Source organism: Eulemur rufifrons, chromosome 8, assembly GCF_041146395.1.
Source record: "Eulemur rufifrons isolate Redbay chromosome 8, OSU_ERuf_1, whole genome shotgun sequence".
NCBI lineage: Eukaryota > Metazoa > Chordata > Mammalia > Primates > Lemuridae > Eulemur > Eulemur rufifrons.
In genome coordinates, this window is record NC_090990.1 from 112,570,443 (window position 1) to 112,583,182 (window position 12,740).

A 12,740-nucleotide genomic window follows, 5' to 3' on the forward strand; every position below is an offset into this window, starting at 1 on the left:
CGAGCCCGCAGTGAGGGGCCGCGTGGGGCCGAAAGCGCAGCCCCGCCCCCCGCCTCGCCGCGTCACACGCGCGCCCGGCGCCGCGAGCCCAACACATAACGGTTCGTTGGGTCATGGCTGGCGGCGCTCGGCGCTGACCCCGCGATGCCCTTGCTGCTGTGGTGGTGTCAGAGGGACCTACCTCGCGGGTGGGGGGACCTCGTCTCTGAGGGAGGGAGGCGGCGCGACCGAGGACTTCGTGGCCACGGGCAGCCGCGTGGCCCCAGCGCGCAGCGTTGTCGAAGGAGGTGCGGCCAGGGGTTGGGGCCCTGGCTGGGAGAGGAATGTGGTCCAGTGACCTGGCGTAATCCCTTCATCCCCACCGGAGATGCTTTTGACCTGGCAGGATAGTGACTGGCCTGTAAAATCAAATGGGGTTGATTAACCTCATGCCTTTCAGGTGCTCTTCGGGGTCTACCCCTGGGGGAGGTGATTTGGAGCGATGGTGTTTTTTGTTCTTTTGTTTTTTGGCGTCATGGCATGCTACCCATTGTTAGGGTGGAAATGCTAGTAGGTGGGGTGGAAATGCTAGTAGGTGCTCACGGCCCGGGTGGAGAGATTTCTCACGTAGTAAATTAAAGTAAAAAGTTTATTGTATCCTTTAGAGGAGGGAGAGAGAGAGAGAAGGGAGATGGCGTGGCATCCCAAAGAAAGAAGGGGGTGCCAGCAGCCAGACCAAGTGGCTCGCTGATTTTAAGGGGAACGGAGAGAAACAATCGTGATGGCTGTCAGTTGATAACAAAAGCGGCAGGAAGTGGATAACAAAAACTGCAAGGATATCAAAGTCCAAGACTTGGTTTCCTGCCTTTGCATGGAGAAGGGATTCTCACAGGAGATTCGTGACTCTATCCTCAAGATAGGGTTGAGGCTGTAGCTCATTCGTCTGTTGTTTACACAGGAACTCTGTAAAAGCAGATTTTGAAAAAAACAATTTTGAAAGAGAGACTTACATTTCTTTTCCATCCATTCAGCTTTCTTCAGAAGTTGTGCAAAACAGAACTCCTGCAGGGTACTTGTTAGTGGGAGAACTCTTAGGATTGATCTTTAACTGTTACTTGGGAAATTGGGTTAGGTATTTTCCTGTTATTTTGCAAGGCCGCCCCTTTCAAGTATTTAAACATTCTTTGATAAGTTTCACCTGTAAGTGTGTTGAGCCTAAGAACACTGAGTTATAGAAATGCTCCCTCTATTTCTGGAGACAAAATTTGATTTCAGAAGTCAAATAAGGCTTTGCCTTAAAGAAAAAATAAATGTGTTAGTTCAAAAGCTGCCTTGTCTCAGGAGGGCATCTTGTTGGTCAGTAATAGCTGCACTTCAAAGAGACAGCTGTAAACTGGGCCTGTGGTTCTCACCTGTTTTGAAAGACAAGACTGGCCTCTCCTAGAACCAAAAGGTTGCCGGAGCTGACAGGCGAAGACCCCCGGAGATGAGAGCTGATCAGATAGATATGCTAATGCCCAAGCCGGGCCCAGACGGAACCATGCGGTTAAAGTAATTAACACAAAGCACAGCTCATGTTGACTTCTAAGATCATCTCTGGCTCCAAGAACACAATCACCGGACCCAAGATGTCTCTGTTTTTTGCTAAAGTAATAGCCTTATCATAAAACTTAGAAGTTTGCCCCAAGAAGATTTTATAACTCATTGTTCCCCTAGTTAGAGTTAGTTAAAGGATCTGTAGTAGCCTTTTAGGACACTTTGACCCTAAAGCAAACTGCCTGTTAGTATGTAAATCCCATTGCCAAGGCCTGTATCTACCCTATAAAATACCTGTGTGGAGTTTTGGTCTTGGATATATTTTATGCGGGAAGAAATATATCCATCTGGATACCTTCCTTATATCTATTTTCATAAACCTTCACTTTATAAACTATATCTTTGGCTCTGTGTAGTATTATTATCATTATTTTATTTTTATTTCTGTTTCCAACTATTTTTTCATCTTTTGCGATGACCCCTGCCTGAGAGACCTGATCGGAAGAGAAAAAACCTCTTTGCGGGGAGCGTAGCTAACTCCCCGCATAAGTGTATATCGAGGTAACAGAACTTCCTTTTTTATACCGTTAGTGTCCAAAAAATTCCTTCTAAAACAGCTTTGTAAATAACCATTTATCTGTGCTTAGTGTTAAGTAATGCTATGCTATTCAAACAATACTGAGTTTATTAGTGTTTTGTGGATTGTCAAGTACTCTACAAAAACAAAACTTTGTTCCTTCGTTGAGGTTTGGATTCAGATATAGCAGTAATAATGATGTTCAGATTCATTTATGGAATATTAAACACCTATGTATATAGGTAAGCACTAGGGGGAGACAAATTTAAGAGTCTCAAATTTGAGATGAGAACTTAAATAATGAGGAAAAAAGCTTTGAAATAAAACGTTTGTATGTGATCCTAATCATCAAAACCTATGAGATATTTTTCATAAAAGTAACCATAAACCATTAAACTTAAGAAACTTAACTATAAAACTAATAGTGTTAAATATTTCTGTGAGTAGTTCAGTTCATACTTTTTTTTTCCAAGAAAAGGAAAACACTTTTTCTCTGTTGGCTTCCTCTTTATGACTACTTATTTTCCCAACTAGGCCTCAGAGAACTGAGTGTGAAGTGAATAGTAGCAGTAGTACCGATTTCTGTTCAAAAGCAGTAATGTAAATGACCATAACCTTAACACTATACTTGTTTGTTATTTTAAACGAGCCAGTACATTTCGGCTTCAAACCCTGGAACAAGGTCACACATACATTAATAAATCGAAATAGTATATATAGGTTTTGATTTGGGGAATATACTTTTTTTTGCTGCAGAAATCAATGTTTATAGATTATATTCTAGAATATAATCTGTGAGTTCTGCCACGCAAAACTCTCCTGTATAGTGTTAAGGTCTTTGAAGCACATGGTCTCTAGCTTCTCTTTGTTCATTATGACTTCATATTCTTTTGTCCATTTTTAAAATGTGAAAAAAAAAAAGGTCTGTATTTAAAAACTCATGCCACAGTAAGAAATTTCAAGTAATAAAAACTTGAAATTCTGCCAATGTGGCAGAATTTTGTTCAGTCCATGTCTGGGTTTTGAATTTTTTTCCCATAAATCTTTTGGATGCTCTTATTTCATTCACTTTTTTTTCTGAATCTAAACCCTAGCAATTTTAAATATAATTCTGACACTGTAGAATAAGGTTTCAATATAAGAAAATGTTACCTAATAAGACTGTGACTATATAGTTCTTGGTGACCAAAAATTCTGACTTTTTAAGAAATTATGATAAATTATAACTGGCAACTAAGCTCAAAGTTTAATCACATTGAGCATGGATTATATTAGCTTTTCCAAGTGAACCTTAATGTATTAAACAGCTCTACTGTGATTAGAGTAAGTTTAAGTGCATGTTCTGAGATGAATTAACTTTTATCATTTTTTGACTCTTAATTCAGAGAAAAACTTATAAATTCATGCCTTGGACTTTCTATTTAATTTTAGAACCCAGATTGTTTCTTTTCAACTGAGATTGGGGCTTCTATAATTCAAATGGAAATTTTAGAAATTCATTAGGATAAGTAATCTTCAGTTTCAAATGATGATATAGTTTTCAGGAATTATTTGGCAAATCTTTAATTTCATATGTACCCTAAATTTAAAATGATCTCTCCTGAGATGAGAATGGGTGTCCCAGGACTTCTTTACCAACTCATCCTACACAAATCCTCTTCTCCATCCTTATAAAAGAAAGGCTGCCTCACACATGATATAAAAACCTTTGGGGAACAATCCAAACAAAGGGAAAAATCTAGAATGAGTAGCTCCAGATAGAGAAATATTAAAGGAGACAGAACCATATTTCACCCAGGCAACAAACTTCTGCCTTCTATGTCTGATTGTCTTCTGTCAATCTTAGAATTTGAAAGAGTGATAATAGGAATGTTTATCAACTCACTGCTTTGGATTTGAATGAGGTCAAATGAGTATATTTCCCAAACCAAAACCAGTTAGTGGCCATTTTCTATTAATATAAAGCGAATGAGCCAAGCATCAAGGTTATGACAAAGATATATTTAAAGCACATAGAGCACAATATACAATATGCCAGAAATTATGCCTTTGCAACTATTAAACTTACACATTTTAGTAATCAGTGTGTAAGGAGGGGTTACATATATTCCAAAGTTCTTTTGGGGACAAAACAGTTGAAGACCACCAGCTTGGGGGTCACTTTTATACACATCTAGTTCTCTTCAAAGTGAATCTGAGATATTAGGTTAAGAGAAGATAGAATGGTATATGTAAATGTGGACTTTATATCATTTGGGTTTTCTTTTTCCTGAAAATGAAGTAATTTTTAATCTTTAGATAAAAGGCTCTCAATGACATTCAGGATACATTACAAGTTTGGTTTTAAAATAGATTTAAATTGATAACAGGTCTTACAATTATTTCAGTAAATCAGACACTCTAGAATACAATGGGGAGGTACAACCGTTATCTAATGATATCTTATAATAATAGTCCAAGAGCATAAGATCTTTTTAGAATATAGAAAGAAATTAGTCTTTCTACAGTGTCAATCCCTAAGAGTCTATTCTCCTTTATAGACGACAGTGTTATTATAAGTTTCATACACTTTTACTTTATAATGAACTCTTACAGGAAGATATTTGTGGTGATTTTCCCAGATATATACAACTACATTTTCTGTCATGCCTACAACATCTGCAAAGTGTGGCACATCCAGATTGAGATTCTTATGATAAAGGGGCTTCATAATTGCTTCTTCTGTGTAGCTTATTGAGGTGTGTCAAATTCATAACCCTTCCTGTAACTTCAGTCTCTCCATGTACTATCACGACAACTTTATAATCATGCCCATGGACATTTGAATTGTTGCAGTTCCCAAACAGTTTTAAGTTTTCTTCTTTGCTCAGAGATTTGCCCTGCTGGCTAGTGGTTGGGAACTGCAGGAGTAAGGCTGTATGCTGTCACCTGGTGGCGAGTCTTCAGGTACCTCTGGCTCATGGCTTTGGCCAGCACCTCCCTCCGCATGTGGCAGGGTGAGGCGGGGCTCATCTAGTATTTTACTTGACTTTTTTTCCTGCTCTCCCACCATGTGAATCTTATAAAAGCCTATACTTGTGAAAGAAAATTAATTTGATAGCTCTATCTAAAAAGATACCAGGCAAAGGATATTATGGGATGTGACACAACTTTCCATAGCAGAAACAGAAACCAAGCTAGGGACCAAGTTCCTGCACCAGAACCAGCCAGTGTCAGCAGAAACCTTTATCAAGGATGACTCAGGCTTTGGGAGATTGGGACCCAGTGGTGTTGGGGAGACCTTGAAATGGATCCTACACCAGTCATACCTCTTGCAGGATAAAAAGAAGGTGTGTTCTGTATTTTCTCAAGGACTTTACTTATCCTTGTTTACTCCATCAGTCAGTGGGAATGGGTGGAAAATTGTATTTCTAAGATTTTCATGGCATAATCTTACCCCTTCTGTTGAATAATTAAAATAATAGAAGGGAAATCTCTGAAGGAGATGAATCTGTAATTGTCATCAGGCCCTAGAACAGTGGTGGCCTCCTGTTCAGATTTGATTCTTACCAATTTCTGGGCTAGAGCAGCTACTAGAGAAGTTATAAATGTTAGGAAGAGATGTGAGATATGCCCCTACCTAGAGTGTTCCTGAGCTGTTTTTCCCACATAACTTTAGAGCACTTAAAGCAATCTGATGGGGTTTGGGCTCCTGCAAATAGGGCTATTCCAGTGGAACTTGCTGGCCCTGATCATATCAGTCCTGTTACTCTGCCAGGAGACCTGGGGAAGTTTGGGGTGAGGCAAGAGCCTCTCAAGGACCTCTTTGGAAGAAGTCTTGAATCTTCTGAAGGAACAGGAACAATCTGAAGAGTTTGCCTAGGCCCCTGGTTTTTGTGGTGGCATTGCCCTGGGGTGTATGTATGTGTTCATGTGTGTTTTATTGAGCAGATTACAAAATAAGTTAACATTTCTTAGATATCTGTGTATATGTGTACACATTATTAGGAGTAACTAGCTCTATAGGAGAATTTTTTATATCTCGTATTTTTTTTTTCCTTTTTTGAGACAGGGTCTTGCTGTGTCACCCAGGCTAGAGTGCAGTAGCATCATCATAGCTCACTGCAACCTCAAACTCTGGAGTTGGAGTGATCCTCCTACCTCAGCCTCCAGAGTAGCTGGGACTACCAGTGCATGCCACCACGCCAACTAATTTTTCTTTTTGTAGAGATGAGGTCTCACTCTTGCCCAGCTTGTCTTAGATTCCTGGCCTAAAGCTATCCTCCCACCTCAGCCTCCCAAAGTGCTAGGATTACAGGTGTGACCACCATGCCCGGCCTATATCTTGGATTTTCTAAATTACTAGTCTACAATAGATAAAGCATTTTCTGGATATTGTGGATGATCATTCTTTTAAAAGTAAAGCACTATATATTTGTATTTGATTAGAATTCTGATACCAAATGGTATTAATTTACTTGTGTGGGTTAGTGAAGAATATAAAAGCATACTTAATATTTAAATGATAGGTTTACACAACTGAAGACCAGATGTTTTTATGCCATACTTTAAACACTGTAAAAATAACTTTCATTTTAGTTTAAATAGAAAACAGTATATGATAGTATAGACATATTCACTATAACAGCATTAATCTGGTTACTGCAAAACATTATCCATCTCATAAATTAATGTTCATTTGCAGTGATTTTGTTTAGTAGTGCTGTACCTAATATGTACCTATGTAAGTAGCATTATAATTAAAATCATCAACCCAGTAGTCTATAAGAGTTTTTTATCCGTCCCCTTTAAATAAGGGTCTGTAAATTAAACTATATGTGTTTTGGAACCAGACATACTTGGATTTGGATATGGACTCTACCACTTAACAATTTTTGTGTGCCTCTTCATCTATAAAATGGGGCTTCATTTAATTTAACAAATATAATTGCCTACTATTTGCCGGATGCTTTTCTGGACAATGGGAGTATATCATTAAATACAATGGGTACAGTCTCTGCTAACAGAAGCATACACAGTTTAGTGGGAGAGAGAGGCAAACAAATTATACTACAATGTAGGTGTTATGAAAAGGGGTTAAGACGAGGATTCTATGGTGCACGTAGTAGAGATGTCTAGCCTACCTGCAGCAGTTGAATAAAAAGGAGATCTGAAAGACAAAAGCGGTTAGTCAAGTGATGGGAGAGCCAGTTCTAGGTGCAAGGAACAGAAATGTGTGAAAGGCAGATGAGAGGGCATGGCACTTGAAGAACTTCAAGAACTCCATTATGGCTAGAGCATGTTGTATGACAGAAGTCAGGGAGAGATAAAGTGGGAGAGGCAAGCAAAGGTGAGATTAGAATAGGTTTTGAATAGTTTGTTAAGAAATTATTCTGAGGGTACTATATCTGAATGTATAGAAGGTTTTAAGAAAAAGGACAAAATGACCAGGCTTTATTTTCAGAAGATCACTTGGGCTGCCATGTGGAGAATGAAATGGAGAGATAGGTGGAAGGCAGGGAAACTAATTCGGAAGCTGCTGCATTAAACCATGGGAGACGGTGATTTGATCTAAGGTGTAGTGGCTATGAGAGTGGAGAGGAGACAGGCTCGGGAGCTATTGAGATTGGTCAGATACAGGGCATGAGAGCAATGAGATAAGGATGGCTCACAGGCTTCTTGTTTGTCCAGTGATTTGAACTGGAAATATGTGATTGAGTCATCACACGAATGGTAATGAAGCCACTGAAGTAGATGAGATCTGAGTGCACGGAGTGTTAATTTAGGAGGGTGTGTGTGAGGTACATATTTGAGGCCTGCCTAGCATCCATTCTCCATTCTTGCTAGGTTACCCTCCTCCTTTATTCATCCATCAAATATTTGTTGAATATTATTACATGTTGTATTAGTCAGGGTTCTCCAGAGAGAACCAGCAGGATGGATAGATAAATGAGAGGGAGTTTATTAAGAGAATTGGCTCATGCAATTATGGAGGCTGAGGAGTCCCAGGACAGACCATCTGCAGGCCGGGGATCCTGGGTTGCCAGTAGTCTGGCTCAGTGCAAGTCCCAAAGCCTCAGACCCAGGGAAGCTGATGGTATAATTCTGAGTCTGAGGCAAAGGCTTGAGAACCTGGGGGGGACCACTGGTATAAGTCCTGGAGTCCAAAGGCTATAGAGCCTAGAGTTCTGATATGCCAGGGAAGGAGAAGAGTGTCTCAGCTACAGGAGAGAAAGGGAGAGGAAATTACCTTTCCTCTGCCTTTATTTATCTGGGTCCCCAGCTGATTGGATGGTGCTGCCCACACTGTGGGTGACTCTTCCCCACTCAGCCCTCTGACTCACATGCCAATCTCCGCTGGAAACACTCTCACAGACACACCCAGAAGTAATGCTTTATCAGTTCTATAGGTATCCCTTAATCCAGTCAGGATGACACCTAAAATTAACCATCACACATGCCAAAGGGCTATGGGTAAAGCATTGTAAAAAAGACCCTGTTTTAATGCAGCTTATTTTTTGGTGGGAAGAGACTGACAACAGCAAGAGACAACATAGTCTAGTGCTTAAGAGCATAGACTTGGGCACCATTCTGATTAGGTTTGAATCCCAGCTCCACCACATCCTGAGAAAGGTTAACATTATTTAACCTTTCTATTCCTCCATTTGCCCAACTGTATTTTGGCAATAGTAATAGTACTTTATAGGATTGTTAAGAACATTAAATGAGTTAATCAAGTACCGTGCTTAATCCAATGCCTGCCTCATAGAAAGCACTATGTGAGTGTTTACTCTTATTCAGATAGTCTTTTAGATAGATGCTATGAAGAAAAACAAAGCAATGTAAGGAGTGGGAAATGAGAAGTTGCCATTGATCTAGGATGGTCCAGAAAAGCCTCACCGATATGTGAATATTTGATTTGAAGTGATATCTGGGTAAACAAAAATTCTAGGCAGAGATAACAGAAGGTTTAGAAACCCTAAAAAGCATGCTTCACGTCCTCAAAAAATAGTACGAATGTCAGTATAGCATGAGCCAGGAGGGACAAAGATAGGAGATGGTAGTCAGGGCAAATCATGGAGAGCCTTCGTAGCATTTTAAAACTTTGGCTTTCCATTCTATTCACTCTGTGACTAGACCCACGCTTTAAGAGTAGGCATATGAATTAGATTCTGCCAATCAAAAAGCTTATACAATGATTAGCCTAGATTGAACCAAGTACTTAAGGCTAATTATGTTGCCAGAATGAACATTCTGTTGCCTGGAAAGAACCTGGGATTATTATAGGAGAATGCGTAAGCTTGGAGTTACTAGTGTGTCTTGCCTCAATGAATTGAGGTCCTGCCCAAAAGTGGAACCAATAAATAGGGAGATATCCCTGACGGCATCATTTGGTCATTGCATCCAACTGTGTCTGAAGCCAGAACCCCCACTTTAGATTTCTTAGTTACATGAGCCCAAAGCATTTTCTTTTATTTAAGTCAGGTCAACTTATGTTTTTGATCACTTGCTAACCTCATTAATACTACATAGGCTAAGGAGTGGAGTCACTGAATCAAAATGAAAAAGAGTATAGAGCCAGCATAAAAGGAAGAAAATCCAGAGAAAAGTCAAGGAAAGAACATTCAAGAATGCATTTAACAATTTGAACACTGAATAAATGATGAATGAATGTTAAGTATACAAGAAGCTTATGAAAGTATCCAGCACAAAATAGATAATTAAGAAATAGTATCTAGTGGTATGGAATGGAATACTATTTACCCTTAAAAAAGAAGGAAATCCTGTCATTTGTGACAACATGGATGAAGCTGGAGGACCTTATGTTAAGTGAAATAAGCACAGAAAGACAAATCCTGCATGATCTCACTTATATGTGGAATCTTAAAAAAGTCCAACAAATAGAGAATAGAATGGTGGTTACTAGAGGCAGTGGGGTGGGGAAGGGGAGAATAGGGAGGTAATCAAAGGATACAAAATTTCAATTAAGCAGGAAGACTAAGTTCAAGAGATCTATTGTACAACATGGTGACTGGTTGTTATTAACATGTAGTTAATAACAACATTTTATATATTGAGAATTGCTAAGAGAATAAATTGTAAATGTTCTCACCCCAAAATAAGTATGTGAGGTAACACATATGTTAATCAGCTTGACTTAGCTATTCCACAATGTACACATATACCAAAACATCATGTTATATACCATAAATGTATACAATTTTTGTCAATTTAAAAAAACCTTATGGCCAGGCGTTGTGGCTCACGCCTGTAATCCTAGCGCTCTGGGAGGCAGAGGCAGGAGGATCGTTTGAGCTCAGGAGTTCGAGACCAGCCTAAGCAAGAGCAAGACCCCATCTCTACTAAAAAAATACAAAGAAATTAGCTGGACAACTAAAAACATATATAGAAAAAATTAGCCGGTTATGGTGGCGCATGCCTGTAGTCCCAGCTACTCGGGAGGCTGAGGCAGGAGGATTGCTTGAGCCCAGGAGTTTGAGGATGCTGTGAGCTAGGCTGACGCCATGGCACTCTAGCCCAGGCAACGTAGTGAGATTCTGTCTCAAAAAAACCCCAAAAAACCTTAAAGGTAGAATAAGGCCCTCTGAAAATCTCTTTCTTGAAAAAACAATGAGAACATTGGCAAAAATTATCAAAATCAAAGACTTGCAACAATCCAAAGAGAATGTATTCAAGAAAAACAGCTGAAATCTCAGTAAGAACAGCGAAGTATGTGGTGTTTTAACAAAATAAAGGAGAGATGAAGACATTCCCAGATAAACAAAACAGAGAATTTGTTACCAACAAGCTTGCCCTCCAAGAAATATGAAAGAATGTCTTTCAGGCTGAAATGAAAGGCCACTAAACAGTAACTCAAATTCACATGATGAAATAAAGAACAGTAAAGGCAACTATATAGGTAAATATAAAAGTATCAATGTATTTTTTTGTTTGAACTCTTTTTTCCCCTCTTATCTGATTTAAAAGACAACTGTATCAATTAATAATTTTAAAACTTGGATTTATATAAAGATGTAATATATATGACAATAATAGCATCAAAAAAGGGAGCCATAAAGGAGCAAAATTTTTGTATACTATTGAAATCAAGTTGGTATTAATCCAACTTAATTAGAATATCTTAAATTATGGTGTTAATTGTAACTCCCAGAGCAACCACGAAGAAAATAACTCAGAAAATAAAAAAAAATACCAAGGAAATTAAAGGAGCACACTAAAAAGTCTACTTAATACGAAGGAAGGCAGTAATGGAGGAATAGAGAAACAAAAAAGACATAAGATGTATTGGAAACAAATAGCAAAATGGCAGACTTAAATCCTACCTTATCATTAATTATATTAAATGTAAATGGATTAAACACTTCAATTAAAGGCAGTGGTTGACAGAATGGATTTTTAAAAATGATTCAACTATATGCTGTCTGCAAGAGAAGACACTTTAGATTCAAAGACACAAATATACTTTTCTTTTTTCTTTTTGAGACAGAGTCTCGCTCTGTTGCCTGGGCTAGAGTGCCATGGCATCAGCCTAGCTCACAGAAACCTCAAACTCCTGGGCTCAAGCAATCCTCCTGCCTCAGCCTCCCAACTAGCTGGGACTACAGGCATGAGCCACCATGCCTGGCTCGTTTTTTCTCCATATATATATTTTTAGCTGTCCAAATCATTTCTTTCTATTTTTAGTAGAGACGAGGTCTTGCTCTTGCTCAGGCTGGCACAAATATACTTAAAGTAAATTGTTGAAAAAGCTATACCACACAAACAGTAGCCAAAAGAGAGCTGGAGTGGCTATAGGAATATCAGACAAGATAGTCTTTAAGACAAAAAATTTTGTAACTAGACACAAAATAGTACGTTTATGATAAAAAGGCCAATTCTCCAGGAAGATAAAACAATTATAAACATATATGTATACACACATATATATATATGATTAACAACAGAGCTCCAAAATATATGAAGCAAAAACTGATGAAATTAAATGGAGAAATAGACAATTCAGTAGTAATAGTTGGAGACTTCAGCAGAACTTCAATAGGACACCTAGATGTAAAATCAACAAGGAAATAGAAGACTTGAACAGTACTATAGACCAGTGAAATCTAACAAATATCCACAGAACACTTTATCCAACAATAACAGAATACACTTTTTTTCCAAGTACATATGGACTATTTTCCAAGATAGATCATATGTTAGGCCACAAAATAAGCTTTAATAAATTTAAAATGATGGAATTATGTTCTCTGACCAAAATGAAATGAAATTAGAAATCAACAGGGGAAAATTAACAAATATGTAAAAATTAACATGTTCTTAAATAAATAATAGTTCAAAGAAGAAATCATAAGAGACATTAGCACATTGAGATAAATGAAAACAAAAACACAAAATCCAAAATAATTATGGGATACAGCTCCAAAAAAGTTCTTAGAGGGAAATTTATGGCTGTATATGTCTATATTTAAAAAGTGAAAAAATTGAAATCAATAACTGAACATTTCCCCATAAGAAACTAGAAAAAGAAGATTAATGCAAAGCAAACAAAAGGAAGGAAATAATAAAGATTAGAGTGAAAATTATTGAACTAGAAAATACGAAAACAATAATCAATGAAATCAAAAGTTGATTCTTTGAAAAGACCGAC